General features: G+C 44.2%; 1 long non-coding RNA gene across 1 annotated transcript in view; it reads right to left on the reverse strand.

Annotated features, from left to right (window-relative positions):
* Window positions 1-4,611: 4,611 nt before the first annotated feature.
* Window positions 4,612-19,038, reverse strand: part of LOC109301743 — a 15,502-nt gene continuing 1,075 nt past the window's right edge. Inside the window, exons 2-3 of the long non-coding RNA XR_002098596.1 lie at window positions 8,299-8,303; window positions 4,612-4,621 (exon numbers count right to left, since the gene is read on the reverse strand). This is a non-coding gene — a long non-coding RNA (uncharacterized LOC109301743). The remainder of the gene's footprint in view (window positions 4,622-8,298; window positions 8,304-19,038) is intronic.

Raw genomic sequence — 19,038 nt, forward strand, 5'->3', positions numbered from 1 at the left:
CATGCCGCCTGGAAGGGCCATGTGGTCCTGAGCCATGGCACCTCTCTCAGCACAGGAGTTGCAATCCTCTTATTGCCACAGCTAATGCCTGACTCAGCAGTAACCCAAGAGTTCATCCCTGGCCACCTGCTAACTGCTTATATCATGTTAGCACAACATCACCTCCTCCTAATTAACATCTTCCCACTGCCAGGTGAGAATGGACAGCCTTCTTTGAGACCCTGGCTGACTTTTTGAGGAGTGCAGCCAACGGTGACAACCTTCTCCTCTTGGGTGGGGACTTTAATTGCACATTCGATGAACGGTGTGACCAGAATGGGCCAGAACCCCATCTGTTCTCAGCCCAGTTGTTGTGGACAGCTTTGGAGGCAGGGGACCTTGTTGACATCTGCTGCTATTTCCATGCTGATACAAGGCAGTACAGCTGGATAAAGGCAACCACTAGTGTGATTGCCATGGCATGCCTTGACTGCTTCTATATCATCCAAGCATTGCCTGCCAGTCCTCTATTATTCCATCTGGCAGCTGTATTATTCCATCCGGACTCTCAGATCACAGTCTTATTTGTGAGCTGAGTCTTCTTGTCAGAGCTTGTCCCCAGGCACCATACTGGTGTTTTAATACCAGCTTGCTGCAAGAGTCTCACTTCTGTGAATGCTTTGCCTATTTCTGGTGGACATAGGAGACTGTGAGAATCACCTTTTCCTCCTGGAAGCAATGGTGGGATGTGGGGAAGACACAGATCAGAGCTTTCTGCTAGCAATACACACAGCTGGCAAGAAACAAACTCTGCCACCATGTCCAGGGGTTGGAGGAGGATGTAACAATGCTCAAGGCAGCCCTATGTGATGCTGGTGGAGACACAGGACTACTTGAGAGCCTTAAGCTTCAGAAGAAGCACCTGTGGGAGCTGCCAAAGGGCGCAGACTGAGGTGCGAGGATTCATGCCCACTGCCAAGAGCTGGCAGAGGCTAATGCCCCGACCCAGTTTTTTTTCAACTTGGAAAAGTGACAGGCCCCACAGAAATCCTTGACCATCTCAAGATACTCATGGATCCTGTTGAGATCCATCGTCACACTGCAGCCTTCTATCAGGACCTCTGCACCTGAACCTCTCTGCCCAGAGTCCACTAGGCACTTACACAATGGCCTTCCCAAGCTGTGCCCAATGGCAGCCAATGAACTTAAGTAAGAGCTGTCCCTGGAGGGGCTCACGATTGCGGTGGGAGCCTCACCACAGGCAAAGCCCCAGGGCTCGATGGGTTGTCTGCTGAGTTTTATAAGACCTTCTGGCCCCTCCTTGGCTCCTACCTCTTGTATGTGTTTCATGACAGCCTCGCTGATAAGATCCTGCCTGTCAGCTGTTGCCAGGTGGTTCTGACCCTGCTACCAAAGACAGGTGACCTCAGCTGCATTAAGAACTGGTGGTCAGTATCCCTTCCGTGTGCCGACTACAAGATTCTGCCCAAAGCCTTAGCCAATTTACTGCATACTGTCAGTCATCGGTCCCAAAGAAAGCTATTGAATGCCGGGAAGGACCATTCAGGACAATCTGTTCCTGCTTCGTGACCTGGTGACAGCCGCAGACCTCTTTCGCCTGAATGTTGGGTTCATCTCCTTGGACCAGGGGAAAGCCTTTGATAGGGTTAGTCACAACCACCTTTTTCAGACCCTTAGAAGCCTTTAGCTTCCAACTCTTGTTCACTTCCACCCTTCAGGTACTGTACTGAGATGTCTCCAATCTCATCAAAGTGAACAGTGTGCCCTGTGCTCTATTCCCAGCTCACAAGGACATCCGTTAGAGCAGTCCCCTCTCAAGAATTCTGTACTCTCTGGTCATTGAGCCTCTGCTTCACACACTGTGATGGTGCCTGACTGACCTCATTTTTCCATTGACCTCTGGTTTGGCAGCCCACCGATTAGGCTGATGGCATATGCAGATGATGTGATCATTCTCCTCAGCACCCGGGGTAATGTCCAGTCGCTGGTGGACTGTCAGCATGCTTATGAGTGTGCTTCCTCAGCATGTGTTAACTGGCCTAAGAGCAATGCCCTACTCCTCTGTGCATGGACCAATCATCCTCCCCCAGACCTGCCCGGAGGTCTCACCTGGCAGCGCAAGGGCCTTAAAGTTCTGGGGGTGTTCCTCGGCTCATTGGTCTTCCCAGCCTGGAATTGGGAAGGCCTTAGTGAGGAGGTGGAGGCATGCCTGCGGCGGTGGAGCTGGTGCTTGTCCAATCTCTCCTACTATGGGCAGGTTCTGATAGCCTTGCTGACTCTTTCATCCAGTCATGTACAGTCCGGTTAGGCCACCTTCTCGATATGGCCCAATCGGACTGGCTGTTAGCCGAGTCTCTGGCTGCCCAGTTGGGCATGCATTTGGTCTGCTGCGCTGCCCATCTCTTGGGGAATGTGCAAGCCATCCACCCAGCTGAGGCAGTGGCTGTCACTGAGGATTACCTCTGAGCACAGCAGGACATCCATGCCAGAGATGACTCCAAAGAGCCCTTTCCACCACTGCCCATTGTCCCAGCTGTTGATGATGATCTGGGCAGTGGGCCTGGCACTTTAATGACTCTTCCCATGTCTTCCAACAGTGATGCTGTGATTTGCTTTGATGTGCTCCCCCAGAAAGACCTTTACACATGGGTGGTTCATGTCTGCCATGCTTGCATCCTTGCTTCTTGACCTGACATGATGTAGAGGCGGCACCTAGTGGCACTGGCCCTTGCACCAGCTTACCCTGCATGTTTCACACTTTAAGCTACCTTTCGCCAATGAGACTGGTGACCTCCCGTGGCGATTTCTGCATTGCATACTGGCCACCAGTACTCTTGTCCATTACATGGACCTGGCTACATAAACAGCCTGTCCCTTTTGCCCAGGGAAGGTAGAAGAGGATTTATTCCATGCCTTCCTCAGGTGCTCCTGGTTGCTGCCACTCTTTGTTGCCTTCAGCACCTTCCTACAGGTGCTAGACTTGGACTTCTTGGAGGCTACCTATCTGTTCTCATTCCCATACCGGGTGGCAGAGGGTGGTGTCATCTGCCTGGCCAGCTTTTTGCTTGGCCAAGCCAAGATGGCCATCCTGAGGAGTCTCAGGAACCGGCCTACTGCAGCCAATTCTGATGATGCCCTATGACTCTTTCAGTTCTTGGTCTGGGCATGCCCAACATTGTAATTTGAGCATGAGGTCCTTCAGCGGACAGTACCCGCCTTCCAGGAGGTGCTCTGCAGTGTTGAGGGCATCTGGTTAGTCCTCCTGCTGTGATACTGTTTGCCCCTTCCTGGGTTACAGGCTGTTATACTATCTGTTTTTGTTTTTTAGATGGTGAGGGTAGGGCTTGCGAGCCATAGCCCTAGGCTCTGTCTGTTGAACTTGGGCCCATGTGTGGGCAGTGTTTTATTTTTTTGTTGGATTGTTACCCCCTTTTCCACTTAGTAAACCTTTATAAAGAGTCAAAAAGTCTGTCTGTCTGTCTCTGTCTCTCTCTCTCCCTTTGGCTTTTGTCTGGAAGTAAAACTACCAAAGAATAAAATGTTGCTGGAGACATGGAGATAATAGATAATAGTATTATAACTGAGGTGGAGTGATTTAAAAAATCTGGGAAAAAGGTGACCTCTGTTCACAAGACTCCCTGCTCATTAACAGATGGCTGTGGTTTAAGGATTCCACTGTGCTGGGGAAAAGGAATCAAATTAGATGTTGTGTGAAGCTGTCATTACTCTGTGTGTTTCCCTGCATAGTTCCAGCTTAAAGCATGTCATTCCTTTCATATTAGTTCTTCAGCTCACTGTATCTCATTTTTTCACATCAAAGTGCTGTCAGCACTTTTATTATATAAAAGAGGATGCAGAGCTAATATTACAATACATTCCCTTCAAACAGCATTGACTCGTAGTACATTTTATTTGCAGGGCTTCTTTTTCTCCCTTAAATTTACAAAGGGTGATATACTAAATGAATAACATATAAAAAACCTGTCGAAACCAGGCCAAAGTATCTCTGCTGGGAGAAATTTAAAAAATTGGATTCTTCTAAATTACTACCCTTAATATATATTGCTCAGAAGTATGGGCAATTTTGAGTGTGGAAAATATGATAGCTAGGGTTTCCATTGACTGAGATGTGTGAATGAGGTGTTTGTGTTTGATGCCTGAAGAAATATAAAAAAATAAACTGCAAAATGTCTGCATTACAGGAAATACTGGAAAGACCCCATTCCCATTCAAGTCAATGGCATAGATTCAGTTGAACTCAGTGGGCATGTCCCCGTGAGCAGGAATGTGTGTTTCCTAGGAACAAGTAGTAACAGCACACCTTGTGTCACTGCTACTTGTCCCTGGGGAACGCCTGGGCCATGTGCTGTCTAGCACATGGCAGGTACCCCTGGTGGGATAGAGGAGGCTGGGGCCAGCAACTATGCTGCCCCCAGCAGCCTTACCTGGGGTCCTGGGTGCCTCCAGGAGTTGCAGCCACAGCATTCCTGCAGCAGGGAGCCTGGCTGACAACTGGAGCATGACTCCAGCTAGCCAGGTTCTGGTTTTGGGCTGTGCATGCTGCCATTATGTGCACCAACCTGTTTTTATTTGGTGTGGGTCTTTTTGACCCTGGGATATCCTTGGATCAAATCCCTCCTCCTCTCCCCCACCTGCAGGCAAGTCTGTGGCACCACATACCTCACGTCCACGCTTGTCTGGATGTGCCCAGTGGGAGAAGAGTTGGGCCCACTGTGTCTTGTTAGCATTACTATTCTGTCATGAAGTAGAAGAATATAACAAAAACATGAAGTACAGGGCTAGGGGAGAAGAAGACTAGCAAATTGGTATTTTGGGATAGAAATATGTTCAGAAAATTGTCAGCCAATTCTAGATCAAGCAGAGCAAGATCCTCATCCTTTTCCATCTGTAGAAGTCAGAGGCTAATATGGTAATGGGAGAAGTTTTCTTGAAATATGTAAAGGAAAGAAGGCATGCTTCCATGCCATGGCTCTCCAAGGGACCTTCCTATCCAGCAGGGAGACCCATAAACAAGGGTTAGCATTGTTTGCACAGTCTCAGAATTATTTGAAGAAATACATTTTGCAGTTATGAAATGAGTTCCTTGTGTGCGTCCTATCCAGTCCTTAACTTGAGTCATTCACAAACCCAACCCACCCAGTTGCCTGTGCCTTGGTTTCCCCCTCCCAGCCAGCCCTCTCAGTCTCACCATTACATGAGTATGTGCTTTGGTTTCCCATGCCAGGCCCCACCCCAAATCTCCCACAGACAACAGGGAGTGTCAAGCCCTCTGGTTAGTATTGTAGCAGGCTTGCCTTTCCGAGCTTGGGTTGAGTCCCAGGCTTGAAAACTTGCTGTTTTGATTGGTGGAGCCCATCCACCAATCAGAAGGCAGCAAGAGAAGTTAAGTTACTCCCCTTTCCTGAGGGGAGAGGGACAAGAGTCCCCCCACCCCGGACCTGATTGAAAGCTGCAACACTAAGGTCTGGAAGACTTCAGGGGTGAAGCCCTCGATTGTATAAAAGGAGCTGCATGCCCACCAGGAGGAGAACACATCCAAGACAGAGAAGAGAGAAGAGCAGGGCTTAGAAAAGCTGAGGAGAGCTGCTCAGCAGGGTGAAGCAGTAGCCCAGAAGTGCCCCTGAAGACTTCCATCAGTGGGGAATGGCAGACAGCTCCAGCAGCTAGGCTCCCAGTGTGCACCACAGCGCACAGCGTCCAGACCCTTGGAGATGTGTGACGTGGCTCAGGTCTGCAACCTCTGGTGTGTGGCCAGAGACACGGTGCACAGGCACCTTTGAAGCACTTGGACGGCTCAGGTCCTCAACCCCCAGAACGAGGTGCTGCATAGAGGGACCAGGAGCGGACCAAGCCTGGTGCTGCACAAGGCAGCCCAGGCCTCTGACCCATTGCAAAAATGTGAGTCCGGGGAGATAGACGGTGCTTGGGATACTGAGCCAGCAGACAGGGCCGAGCCAGAGGCCCCTGAAGTCCTGCACAGAGGAGCCCTGTTCCAGGGAAGAGAGACCCTCCGCCCCCCCCGGCCCACTGCAGGCGAGAGAGCAGCTTGACACAGAGGATGAGGGCCACCATCCAGGCCTGGGAGCCATGAGTTGCAGGGAAAAGAGGATTCCCACATGGGAGGGGGAGTCCCCCCCAGTTAGTTAAGGACTCCTGAAAGGGGAGGTCCTAGTGGGAGGGCTCCCGGAAAGTTACCAGTTTCCTTGTAGGGCTTGGGAAAAGCCCAAGGGCATTGGGGTTTCCCCTTGGGATTATGTTTATTTTGGGGTTTATCTCTTTCAGATCAGATACTTACCTGTATCTGGAGCACTGGTATAAGGTTTTATGGCATTTACCCAGAAGGTATTGTTTATGTTACTTGTTTAAATACACACACACACACACACACACACACACACACACACACACACACACACGTGTGTGTATATATATGTGTATGTATATATATGTGTGTATATGTATGTGTGTGTGTTTGTGTGTGTGTGTGTGTATATAGTACATATGTTTATATCCATGTTTCTTTTCCTTGTGATAAGTTAATTTAAATAAATTTGTATATAGTTAAGTCCCCTGACTGTCCTGGCCTGGTTCTATAGGGACAGAAGGAAACTGAGCAGTCTGCAGTTTCCCCACAGCACAGCTGCCAGCTAACAATCCCCTTCAATTGGAGAAGGGGAATATATACCTGAGTTACCTGGGCTACAGTATAAAAAATGTTTACTGAGAAGTAAATAATAACATCAGAGGTGCAGTGTGGCAAATGAAGAGTGCACTGTTGCTCAGAGGTCCCCTCCCTGCACCCTCTCCCTCCCAGCAGAATCTTGTCCTAGAAAGTAATTGGCCAAAACCTTCTTGATCAGGATAGCCTGATGGTGGGTCCATCCACAACACTCAGCTGGGAATGCCTCTTTAGCTTGGGCATCTTCCGAAGTGCCAGGGACTTCAATCAACATGGGTCCATCCAGAGACATCTCAGTGTCCAGTAAGGGCTCATCTGTCACCCCACATATATTGTGGTGGAAGCAGGTGGTGGCCCTGAAGCTAGGAATGTTCCTCAGCCAGAAGGTGGACTACTGGGGACCTTCAGCACCCTAAAAGCATACTCCACCACCAACCAACATCTCCTCAGCTGGTAATTGAAGTACTTCTTTATAAAGTTCAGCCAACCAGTATATGGCCTCATGACAGGTGGGGAGCAGGTACACTGGGTATACTTAGCGTATTTTCCTGCTTGAGCATGATGCCCATGGTTTAAGTGTATTTAACATGTGCCATGTTTAGTGGGTGACAAGGCTCTAAGGTGAATCAGACCCATCTCTTTCTCAAGTACTACTCAAATTGTAACACTTTCTTTTCCAAGCTATCTTACCCTGTTAGGTCAGTTTCACTTACTCCACTTACAGACTATCTTATGAAAAAGTGACTCTTTACTGGTATAACTCCTACCCTGGTGTGACTGAGATCTGGGCCCAAGGGCCCAATTCAGTTCCTGGCATGCAAACAACTATTGCATTAAATCTTTGAGTATAAATTAGGCCCCTATGTAGGTGTAAAGTTTAACTGGTAGTTACTGTCATTACTGGTATGAATGAGACTAGCTACAATACTGGTGTTTGCCCAGGAGATAAAAGGCCTGCTTTGCATAATACAGCTACATTGCTAAGGAATAAAAAGAGACATTTTTAGGGAGTTACTAATTATTATGCAGCCATACAGGAACAGAAACCAAACAAACACTGTCTAAATAAATATGTGGAGGCTCTTAATTATTCCACTGGTAACCATGATGACAGCTGGCACCCCGGCACTTGGATACTTGTCTATTCCTGTTGTGGACTTCCTGGCAGGGGCTGAATTATGGGGGAGCTCAGGGTGGGGCTGAGCCCCCGCATAAGAGATGAGAAGCTGCCTGTGGGCCAGTCAGCCCCCAGCCTGCCCTGCGCTTTTCTAAGCAGCCCAGGTGGCAGTGGCTCCTTCCAGCTGCCACCACCACAGACCACCCTCAAGAGTTGAAGTGTAATTTGAACCTGCTTCCTGGTAACACTGTCAAGTTACTTGAATAATTCTTATTATAATTTTAACATTTTAAAATGTTTCTATAATGGCTGCTGAGGGTCCATATTCATTTTCTGCAAATGTGGGCATTGGAGCTGGTGTATACAGTGTTCTGGCTCATGGGCAGTTATTTACCAGACTAATGATTCATACCACCACTGCCTGAGTATCCTTGTCAGAACGGGAAAATACACAGAAGTCACACCCCTGTTCCTCCCACACACTCCCTCCTTCAAACTCTCAACCCCAAATAACAGGTAATTAAGATCATAGTTGCAGTGAAATATCGCACCAGTGTGAAAATTACACTTCCCACTTACACCCACTTATGCCCACATGTAAGTCATTACTCCGCCTTTTATACAATGAATTGAGACAGAAGTCTTGTATGTCTGCAGTTAATAGCCCATCTTACTTGACATTCTCTATTGTTCTCACAAAAGTATTCCATTAACTAAACTAGATGCTCTGGAGGATCTAGAGGTTCTTTAACCCTTTCTCCAGGGATGCTTCTTTTCAATAGGATTTATGAACAAATCCATGCTACTTGGCCATATCAGTATCATTTAGTTTAGCAGGCTATTACTTTATACAAGATAAAATACAGCTGAAATAGATTTTTATCCTTGTTCCCACAGTGATTTTTTACGCTCCAGTTGCTGATGTAAATGTGTGAAATATAACATTATTGATTAGAGTTTCTTCTGAAAAATAAAGAATGGCATACAATATAATGGGCAGGCTGTACTTGAGGTTATTCCCATTCTATTTTCATTTCAGTTGTTAAGTTCTTTTGATTTGTTATGCTTTCCTTGTTTTGCATGTTTGTTATCCAACACGTTGGTTAGTAGGGTAAAAAATAAACCTATAAAAAAAGAAAAAATAACAGTAAAAGAAAAACCTTTTAAGAAGTTTAATCTATGGAATATCCAAGGTATAAAAACCTGATGTTTGGTGACAAAAAAATTACTGAAGAAGTGGTAAAAATTTGGTGAGTTTGCTTATTTCTTAAAATTACATATGAAACACATTAACACAGCTATTTAGTAACACTGAATCAAAATCATCCTTTGAAGCCACTAGAACTAGATCACACAAAAATTTAAGCAATTTTACGTCAACAAAATGTCCTGTACTGATCTTACTATCTCAATTTTGTGGAGTGGAGGGGAAACCACAGCACACTCAACTGTTAAGTTTAATGGTTCTCCTTATAAGATGTAAATCTCACTACAGAACACTTACGATCTATTATAAATTTGCTCATCTTACAGATATCAACGGTTTGCTAATAAACTTGTGAATTGCCACTTACATAATACACAGCCACTTGGCTGCTAGTCAGTAGGAAAAACTTAAGTCAGTGGTAACATTTAATCACTTCCACATGTTTTTGTAAGATATTTTTTTTTTTTTTGAAAGAGTCAAATCCTAAGTGATAAAAAAATCCTGGCCTCTTATTCTAATGGGTCCAACTTTCTCAGACTCAGGAAATCTCTGGATAATAAATTCAACTTTAGGTAAAAAGTTTATAAACTAAAAGCCACATTTTAGCCTGCATTCTAGATTGTGACCAAACCAGTGCCTTCTGAAAGTTACTCCTCTTACCTCCTCTCCTGTTACCTCTTACTTCTCTCTGACTCCCTTCAGCCAGTCAGCTTCCTTTGACTTTGGTTGGTCCTGCTTTGCAAGGTAGCCTGTCTTCCATGGCAAGACTGCACTTTTGTTTCTCTGGTGCATTGTTTGTCTGAGTGCCCCCATCTCTATTCTGTTTGTCAGGTTATATGGTTTTTAAGACTCAGTACTAATACTTGACCTCTTTTCTCTTTCTTTGGGGAAAATTCTATTGTGTCAAACTCCATATCACTGCAGAGAACTTGAAGAAAATAAAGTAGTCCTAACTTGCTAAATAAACGATTATCGAAGATTAGCAACCACTTATTGTCCCTTGTCTGGTAGATAGGTGGTATATCTGGTGAACACAGTTGCTCAGCCATCTGGCTCATTGCCCAAAGTGATCCAGGATGACCTGAAGACCCCAGTAGGGCTTAACCTCTGCCCAGTAGGGCTGTGTGGAATTTCACTGGCTGTTTTGATTCAACACTGTTTCAACTCATTTCAAGCTTGAAACAGAGAAATCAAATAGAAATGAAGGGGTTCAAAACAGCCTCAGAACAGAGCAAGGCTAGTCAAAATGTTTCAAAAGTTTCAAAATGTTTTGAGTTTTGAAGCAGCCAGCAGCCAGGTGGTGGGAGACAAAGGAGAACCAGGGCTGCGCTCCCAGCGGCTCCACAGCCCCATTTGGCTCAGACAGGAGCATAGTCTCGGCTCTTCTGGTCTCCCACAGCTGAGCTGTGGGAACCTGATCACAGTGCTGGGGAAGGGAACTGAGCCCAAGCTCAGTTTCCCTCCCCAGCACTGTGATCGGGCTGGGGAAGGGAACTCAGCCTGATCGCTCAGTTCCCCTGTCCAGCCCTATGATCGGGCTGGGGAAAGGAACTCAGCCCAGCCTGATCGTAGTGCTGGGGATGGGAATTGAGCCCAGCTGGGCTGAGTTCCTTTCCCCAGCCTGATCATAGCACTGGGGAGGAGAACTGAGTGATCAGGCTCAGTTACCTTCCCCAGCTCTGTGGTCCCAGGTGGCAGCACCCGGCTTCCCTCCCTCATTTGGCAGGCAGATCAGGAGCCCACAGCCCTGGTAGGACTGGCACAGCCCTCCTGGGGTTGTGGGCCCCCATCTGCCTGCTGGATGAGAGAGGCTGTTTCGAGCTTCCCCATTATAGCGAATGGGCGAAACATCAAAACAGCATCACTGTTTCAACAAAGCAAAATGGAACAGCAGTTTCAAATCAAAATGAAATTCAAAATGAAATGCTGTTCCGTCAAAACCTCAAAACTCAAGTCGAAATGGAAGAGTGCCATTTCACACAGGCCTACTGCCCACAGCCTGTGACTAGAGTAACTGGCCAGGGTCAGCTGACCCTTCACTTCCCCCATATAAACCCTTACACAGGAACAGGCCTATTTGTTGAAGAGACCATGGGCCATAGGAACAGGAAGTGTCTGGGCTACAGGACTCAACCTGATCCCAGACTGCTTTGCTGTTCCCTCTGCCTCCACTCTCTGCTTGATTTCCTGGCTTCCTGACTCAGGTTGCTCTCAGATTGATCTCTTGGCTTTCTGACCTGGTGTGTCCCTGGATTCTGCACACTCTTTCTGACCACAGTCATCCCTTAGTCCCTGAGTGGCCCCAGACCTGACTGCTTATGACCCAGCGTGACGATGTAGCCCAGACAGCGGATGGTGGAATCCCTGGTGAATTCAATGATACAGCCCCCGACAGGCTTCCATAGCTCAGACACACCCCCTTTCAGATTTCCAGGTGTGGTATGCTCTTCCCGGTGTGGCATTTTAACTCTTTCAGGGCACACAGTTATGCAAACAGATAGACACACAGTCAAGCTTCGAATGGAATTCTAAATCTCTATTACTTCTCACTTAACAACACAAGAGATATAGAGATCTAGACAGATACCCCCAAATCATCAAAACCTGAATGGTGGGACCCTGTTATCTGAGAAGACAGAGGGAGATTCCCTCAAAACCAACACTGTTTCTGGCTATTGAGTGACTGGGGCTGAGTAGGAGGCAGATCAAAGATGTAGCTACATTTTTTTCCTGTACAGTAACCCAATGAAAGCCTCATTCTATTGAACTGCAGTCCATTAGGGCGAAGGGCTTGATGTGGATGTTTATTTTCTCTTGCTATCCACAGATATTAGATGATGTTGAAAATACACTCATCAGTCAAACACCTAGAAACATCATCCATTATCTCTTTCAACTGAGGACATTAACAATGAGCAAAATAGAAATCAATACATATGCTCTGGGTTCCCTGTATAGATGCTGTCACTTTTAGATGTGACTTGGCATCTTTGTTCCAAGAAGTTATTACTTAATGACTGGCAGATTAGTTACTTATTAGAAGTTTTCATACTGGCCAGAAGCCAATAGACAAAAAAATTTATTAAGCTCTGACCATTGCAAGATGCTGAGAGCCCTTATGTTCCATAAAACAAAATGAGAAATGAGGGAGCAAAACCCTTCAGAGAATGAGGCCCTTAAGTAATATTGTTCTATACCTGCCAGAAAAGGTAAATTCTGCTATGTTAGATCAGTTTCTACTCTCAGTTATACCAATATAAATCAAGGATAACTCTGCTCACATCAATCAAATTATTACATCTTTTGTCTGGAATGTCACAATAGAATTTAATATGTTGTTGCAGCCAAATTCTGTCCTTCAATGCTCAGGTACTTACTTAAATACAAGATGTGCTAAGAAGGTGTAAAATATTTTCCCACTATTTCCAGGTTAATTTTAAGCTTCTTGGGCAAGGACTGTTTGCTGCTCTGTGACTGAACCTAATTATGCTAGGCCCTGCATATTTTTGGTGCATCATTAGGCTTTATCATAATAAATTTAATTAACAACAACAACAACAACAACAACAACAACAACAATTCTTCCATGTAAGAAACTTCTGAAGTTGTCTTAGGGAAGTTAAACAACCAAAAATGAGAGCTTGAACCACGAATGCATATATTAAGATGTGATCATTACTATGCCAAAGTTGGCATACTCTCCTTTGCATAATTAATAGTGACATTTAACAAAAACAAAGCAAAATAAACAAAAATAACAACAACACTTTCATTTGATAAGTTTATTTTGCTTAATTTAGTCACAAGGAGAAACAACTGAAGAGAGTATTTTTGCAGAATTTATTTTTAAATCTGGATATGTTCACTATGTTAAACTGATGAATATCTAAAGGCAAAGGGCCTTTTTAAGCTTTAGTATTAACCTCCTTTTAATAAGTACAGCTTTAAATGTTGCTAGACCTTGATTTGAAATGGCAGCACTGTATATGTAGTGCTGACTGAAATTCAAGGCCTGTTTAGCTATCTGCAGCAGGTTTAGTACCTTTCTACATTAGACACTGGCATTTGAATATTTCTTCCTCCCCCAAGAAGTAAATTATTTATATAGTAGCAAGGTTTTTTACCCTACCTTACGACAGGCTGGGGTTTCTCCAATCTCAGTTGGAACTGTCTAAATAATTTATCGAGTGTTCCTTCAAAGTACAATAAATTCTGAAGCCTAGGAAATGTTAAATGAGATTCTTTGCCCTTCTGCTGTGAAGTGGGGCACTGAGGTTAAGCTACTATTTTCTTTGAACTTTTCTCAGTCCCTGTTTTTTTTCTATTGTGATGGATCCCTCCCTTTCCTACTGTCTATCTTTTCATTTTTTGTGACATTTCCTATTTAACAGGCTTTTCCTTTGTGTCCCTGTATCTCCTGCTAACTTGTCTCATGCTGATGTCTTTCCACACTGTATTTTTAGCTAGCAATGAGACTTTTTTCTCTTTTGATGGTCCTCCTGATACAGAAGGCATTGATTTCTGGATCCCAAGTACTATCAGAGATCCACAGGATGTCTGTCCATAAGAGCTAGATTTTGCAGTTCAGTCTCTGATTTAACTAAAAAAACAGATACATGAAACAAACTCATGATGAGCAAACCTTAAAAATATAGGACCATTAGTATGGATGAGCAATGAGAAGGTTTCAAGTAAACAAAAGTTTTGGGCTTGCAAACATATACTAAACTTCTAAGCAGAGATTTCCTTATGCGGGAGTCTGAAACCTTCTGTTTCTTGTTAGGTTTAAAATGCCTCAAAGATATCTTTTCTTAGTATTTGGGTATTATGCCTGATTGTGGATAGATCTAACAAGTACAGGATCATGGGCAATAAATGTAAAATAATCTCACTGAATTGTTCCAAATTTTGCAGAAGACATAATTGTGTATAAGTTGTTGGCAAACATTCGCATTGGTTCTTATACTCACATGAGCCAGCTATTTCTATACTTCTGTTTGGGAGTTTTCATAAGGCAGAAGGTAATGAATTAGTGACATGAAACAGACTGTTATTTAAGTGGAGGTGCTCAGTGCTAAATGCTGCTCTATTGATGATACTGTAGGACAAGTGATTTTAAAGTTCAAAAACAGCTGATACACAGTGTGGGATAATGGCCAACCAAATTTATTTTTAAATCTAAGCCAAAACTAGGATATAAGTACATGGATGGTATTTCACACATGTTGCTAAGGGCAGAATTTGGCCTGGGCCCTGCAATTAAAGAGAGCAGAATATGGAGCCAAATGTTATATGAACTTAACCCCAACCCTGTGTATAATGCTTACTGTAATCATAAAGGAGAAAGATAAGATAGAGGCGAGGCCTTTCTCAATTTTACCTCCCTGTGGTATAATCATTCCATGCCTTATGGATCACTTATGCTTATCCACCAGGTCAGTCTAGCTCTGGATCATGAAAATAGTCCCTCCAGGCATCCTATTATTAAAACAAAGTGTTGTATAACAATAGGAAGAAAGTAACTCATAAGAGGAAAAGGGCTTGAAAACAGTAAAGGGCACAGACAGAAGTTACATTTGTTGTGTGATTGGTCCACTGAAAGTGTTCTACAGCCACGCCCGTCCAGAACTCCACACCTGAAGATCACTTTAAACGTGCCTGATCATGTGACAATCTGAATTGTTCTTACATGAGGGCTCAGATGAAGGCACTCCAAAGTGGAGCACCTTCAGTAATTTCTGCCAGTGTGCACCAGGAGTAGGGCTGGGCTATATTATCCAACCCACCCTTATCCAAACCCCAGACTGAGCTCCCTCCCCTCCCTTCTCCCCTTCCCATTCTGAAGACAAAACTGGAGCTGAGAGGCAGGGGGGAGGAGGGGGCAGGGGAGGAGAGGATGGGGGAGAGCGGCTGCAGACATGCACCTGCTCCAAACTGGAGCTTGATCCTCAATCCCCTGGACCCCAACAGTAGACATCTGTTGGGTTTTAGGCAACACTGAAACTCATGGTGCTTCCTGAGAAGCACCATCAGTTACAGCAGGAAGCTGCACATCTGTCAGTGTCCAAAGGCCTACACACATGGCTATCTCACCTAAAAAGTATTATAACCTGTTGAATAGCATGGCAAGGACTAACTTCTTCAAAACCCCAGAGGGGTTAGTGTCTGTTTCCCTAAAAAAACCTTTCTCTTTATTCCCTTGGCAGCATGTAATCCAGCCAATTTCTTTATTCCAGTTTTCCTATGCTTGGACCTACTCCCTGTGGTTACAAATGGGAACAGCTCTTTCTCCTCATTGTCAACCAGGTCTAGTGAGCTCAGCAGGGTTTTATTATATAAACTACTGACATATGAATGTGCTTTTTAACTATTTCTTGGCCTAATGTGCCAGTTGAATGTATTAATGTATTAATATAATTAATTTTGAATGTATTAAATTCTTCTCATAAGTACTGTTCACTTAGACAGGTGCTAAACTGTTACTGGATATGTCAAATTACACAGTAGGATGAAACAGGAATCCCTGGGCAAAAAGCTCCATGTGCTCCTACAAAAGCCTCAGCAGGAAGATTTAAAAGTTACTTTTGGAGTAATTTGAATATAGGCTTAAATGTAAAGGGAGATAAAGTATCACTGGATTTTATGTGTCAAGGACTTCTAACCAGAGCTCTAGGGTACATGTAAGAGAGGGTGGTATTCAATAGCCCTTATAATATGATCTGTACTCTTAAGCTGCTGTGAACTCTTACCTTCCAAAACGTTTAACTCAGGGTACCTAAAAAAAACTTTCACTTCTGTAACAGCATATGTGGCATGAAAGAGGAAACTTGGAAGGTCAGATCTTCAACTTCCATGTAAAGTACACTGGACGTAGGGGGAAGGTGGTTGTAAAATGCTTCTTATTCCTTTGATCCTAGCATGTCTAGGATTTGTTTGGCAGGGAGGTCAACATTGTTCTCATATGGAATGTAATATAGTAGACATGTTTACAACCACTACATATTTTAACAGGATAGTTAAAAAGACGGTTTAGTGTATTTTTTCTCCATTATATCCTAGGGAACATATTCTAAGGAAGTACATTGGTTTCATCCCAGTTAAATTCTATAGGAATTTTTATAAGGATCAAAGCAAAACTCAGGCAATGTCTTTTGCTAATTTTTGACAGAGATGCACGAGCTGCGATTACATCTTTTTGTAAAGATTGCAGCTCATCCTTCCCTCCACAGACAGTGGGAACTCCCTTCCCTTCTAGGTTTTCTGAGGAAAAGGCAAGTAATTGCCAATATCTCCTACTTCCAAGATTTTAAGAGAGATTATGATCAGTAAAGTTACTTCAGAACATGCTGATTCACAGAAATAATTCTATTTCATGTACAATCATCAGGAATTAAAGAAACTGCTACAAAGTCAAATTGAAATCAATGAAAATGTTTTGATTGACTTCACTGGGTAAGTGATTGAGCTCTAATAGAAGGAAATGCCATCATTAGATAATTTACAACTGTTCTTTTTAATTTTTGGCTCAATACAAAGCCATTCAAGAAAATGGCAGTTTCTATTAACATTAAGTAATTTGGATCAGGATAGTCTGACTGATTCCTGGTATAATAATCTATAACAAAACTGTGTGTCTTCTTCATTATCAACTTGAATTTTTAAGGGTTCTATAGAAAATCTGAGTCACTATACATGTGATGGACTTCTGCTGTGATGCATGCTAATTAGGATGTGTTGAAGCAGACTCGATTAATTGAGTCTGCTGGGGAGTGCTAATTGGTGCACTCCAGCAGCCTCTGCATTATGTGTATTCAGTGCTCCCACGTTTCAAAATGGCAGTGGGGTGCTATAACTAAAGCTCATTGAACGGTGATCTTTAGTTAAGATGCCCCCATCAGCATTTTGAAGCATAGGATTCTGACTATACATGTCACTATGGACACTTTAATTAGTGCGGCTCTCAGAGTGGCTGTTATTAAAGCACCCTCTTGCCCCTCCACCCTGGAGCACATGAATAGATGCTCTCTCATTTAAAAAACTGACAGCTCCATTTTAACAGAACTTTGACTACGAGAGATTTTCAAAACATGCTTAGTGCTTTAAATAATACCAGCAGGAATTATACCAGCATGTTGATGATAAGTATTAAGAAAACCAAGACAATTACATAGATACAGAGTAAATTACAAGGCTAGCAACACCTCTATCTCAATAACTAAATGGGACTAAGTGAACAAGTTCTTATATTTATGGAGATCGATACAATTAGGTGGAAGATATGATGAAGATCTTGCAAAAAAGTTAGTTCTAGAACTTTCAAAGGCACATGTGTTGTAGAAAGTTAAATTACACGGGTGCCTTGGATTACTGAACTGTTACAGGGTTTGACTATCTTGCATGGTTGTAGAAACTGAACACTTAAAAAAAGGATGAACTGAAGGTTGAAGCACAGTGTCTGAATTTTGGTGCTACAGAATGAGGAAAATCAGTTGGATATTCAATAACACCAATGAAGATATGTTAGGATGGATGAACTTAGAAACGCTTGAAATACTAGGTAACAGAATAAAATCCGTTTGTGGACACAACTCCTGATCACCAGGGTTCCTATACACAAGCAGTGAGGCTGCTCTGACACACTGTAATTACAATGTATTGGAGCAGACTCAGTTAATCGAGTCTGCTGGAGCATGGTAATTATCGTGCTCCAGCAGACTCCAGCATCTTGTGTATCAGTGTACCCTTGCTGAAAAATGGTGGCGGGGCACTTTAACTAGAGCTTATTCAATAAGCTTTAGTTAAAGGACTCTCACGACCATTTTTCAGTGCAGGGATACATGAGATGCTCTGGGTACTTTAATTACAGTGGCTCTTGGAGCCGCTCTAATTAATGCCCCCCTCCTCCCTCCTCCTGGAGCATGTATATACATGCCCAAAATGATTCAATGCCAGTACCTGTAATTTTAAGAGAGAAGACAAAACAGAAGGAAGAAAAAAGAGCAACTGCTCTGTCAGAGGCATTGCAAGATGCAGTGATACCCAAAAGCTGATGTTTTATACCTGTGCTATGAAAAAAAAGGAACATGATGACTGACAACTTGCAGTTTGGAGATCTCTTTTGAAGAAACACAAACCACTGGTCAGTATGTATCCTGTATTGACCTCTGTGCCTGACTGTGGGCAAAAGAAGAGATTCTAGGAGACCTTGAAAGTCAGCCTGAAAAAATGCAATATTAACATTAATACCTGGGAGACTTCTGGAATTGTATGCCATATCTGCAGTTGAACATACAGATCTCAGATTGGCCTCTTCAGTCATCTTCGGACTCACCAATGACATCCCTATCTATTGGAAGACTGTCATCTTTGTATTGAGGGACTGCCATTGCTACCAACCCTCAGAAGATGTGATTCAGTGCAGATCCCTTCTATAAATCCTGGCTTTGTAGAAGATGTAGACTCTTGTCTTTCAGTCCACTACTTATTAAATGCTGTTGCTCTTATCCACATCAAAGTATCACTATTATCAAACACAGGATATGGGTCAAGGGTAGGCAAAATATGGCCCACAGGCCAGCCCGCCAGGCACTTTCATCTGGCCTGTGGTACCCACCAACTAACTGTACTCCGCCCAGCCCTTCCATCCACAAGGTGGAAGTAAGGCACTCACGTACACCCCCCCAATATACCTTATTGAGTCACATTCCCAGCCTTGTGGGTGGAAGGGCCTGGCTTCACCAGCATGCAGCCTTTGGGTGGGGCTGCTTGGCCTCCCAGGCATCCCACTCACTTGGGGCAGCAGGTAGGGAAGCGGTGGTATGGGGGTGAAGCTGCAGCTGGGTGGGAGCATGGAGTGTGGGGCTGGTGGCAGCGCAGAACCCATGCCCAGGAGGCAGTGGCAGCATAGAAATTGAGTGGGCAGCATGTGGGTATGAGGGAGGGTGGGGGGTGTGGGGATCCCTCCATATTCACCCACATTCACACACACACACACACACACACACACACACACAC

Source organism: Gavialis gangeticus, unplaced genomic scaffold (assembly GCF_001723915.1).
Source record: "Gavialis gangeticus isolate Ggan-Ray unplaced genomic scaffold, GavGan_comp1, whole genome shotgun sequence".
In the NCBI taxonomy this organism is placed as follows: domain Eukaryota; kingdom Metazoa; phylum Chordata; order Crocodylia; family Gavialidae; genus Gavialis; species Gavialis gangeticus.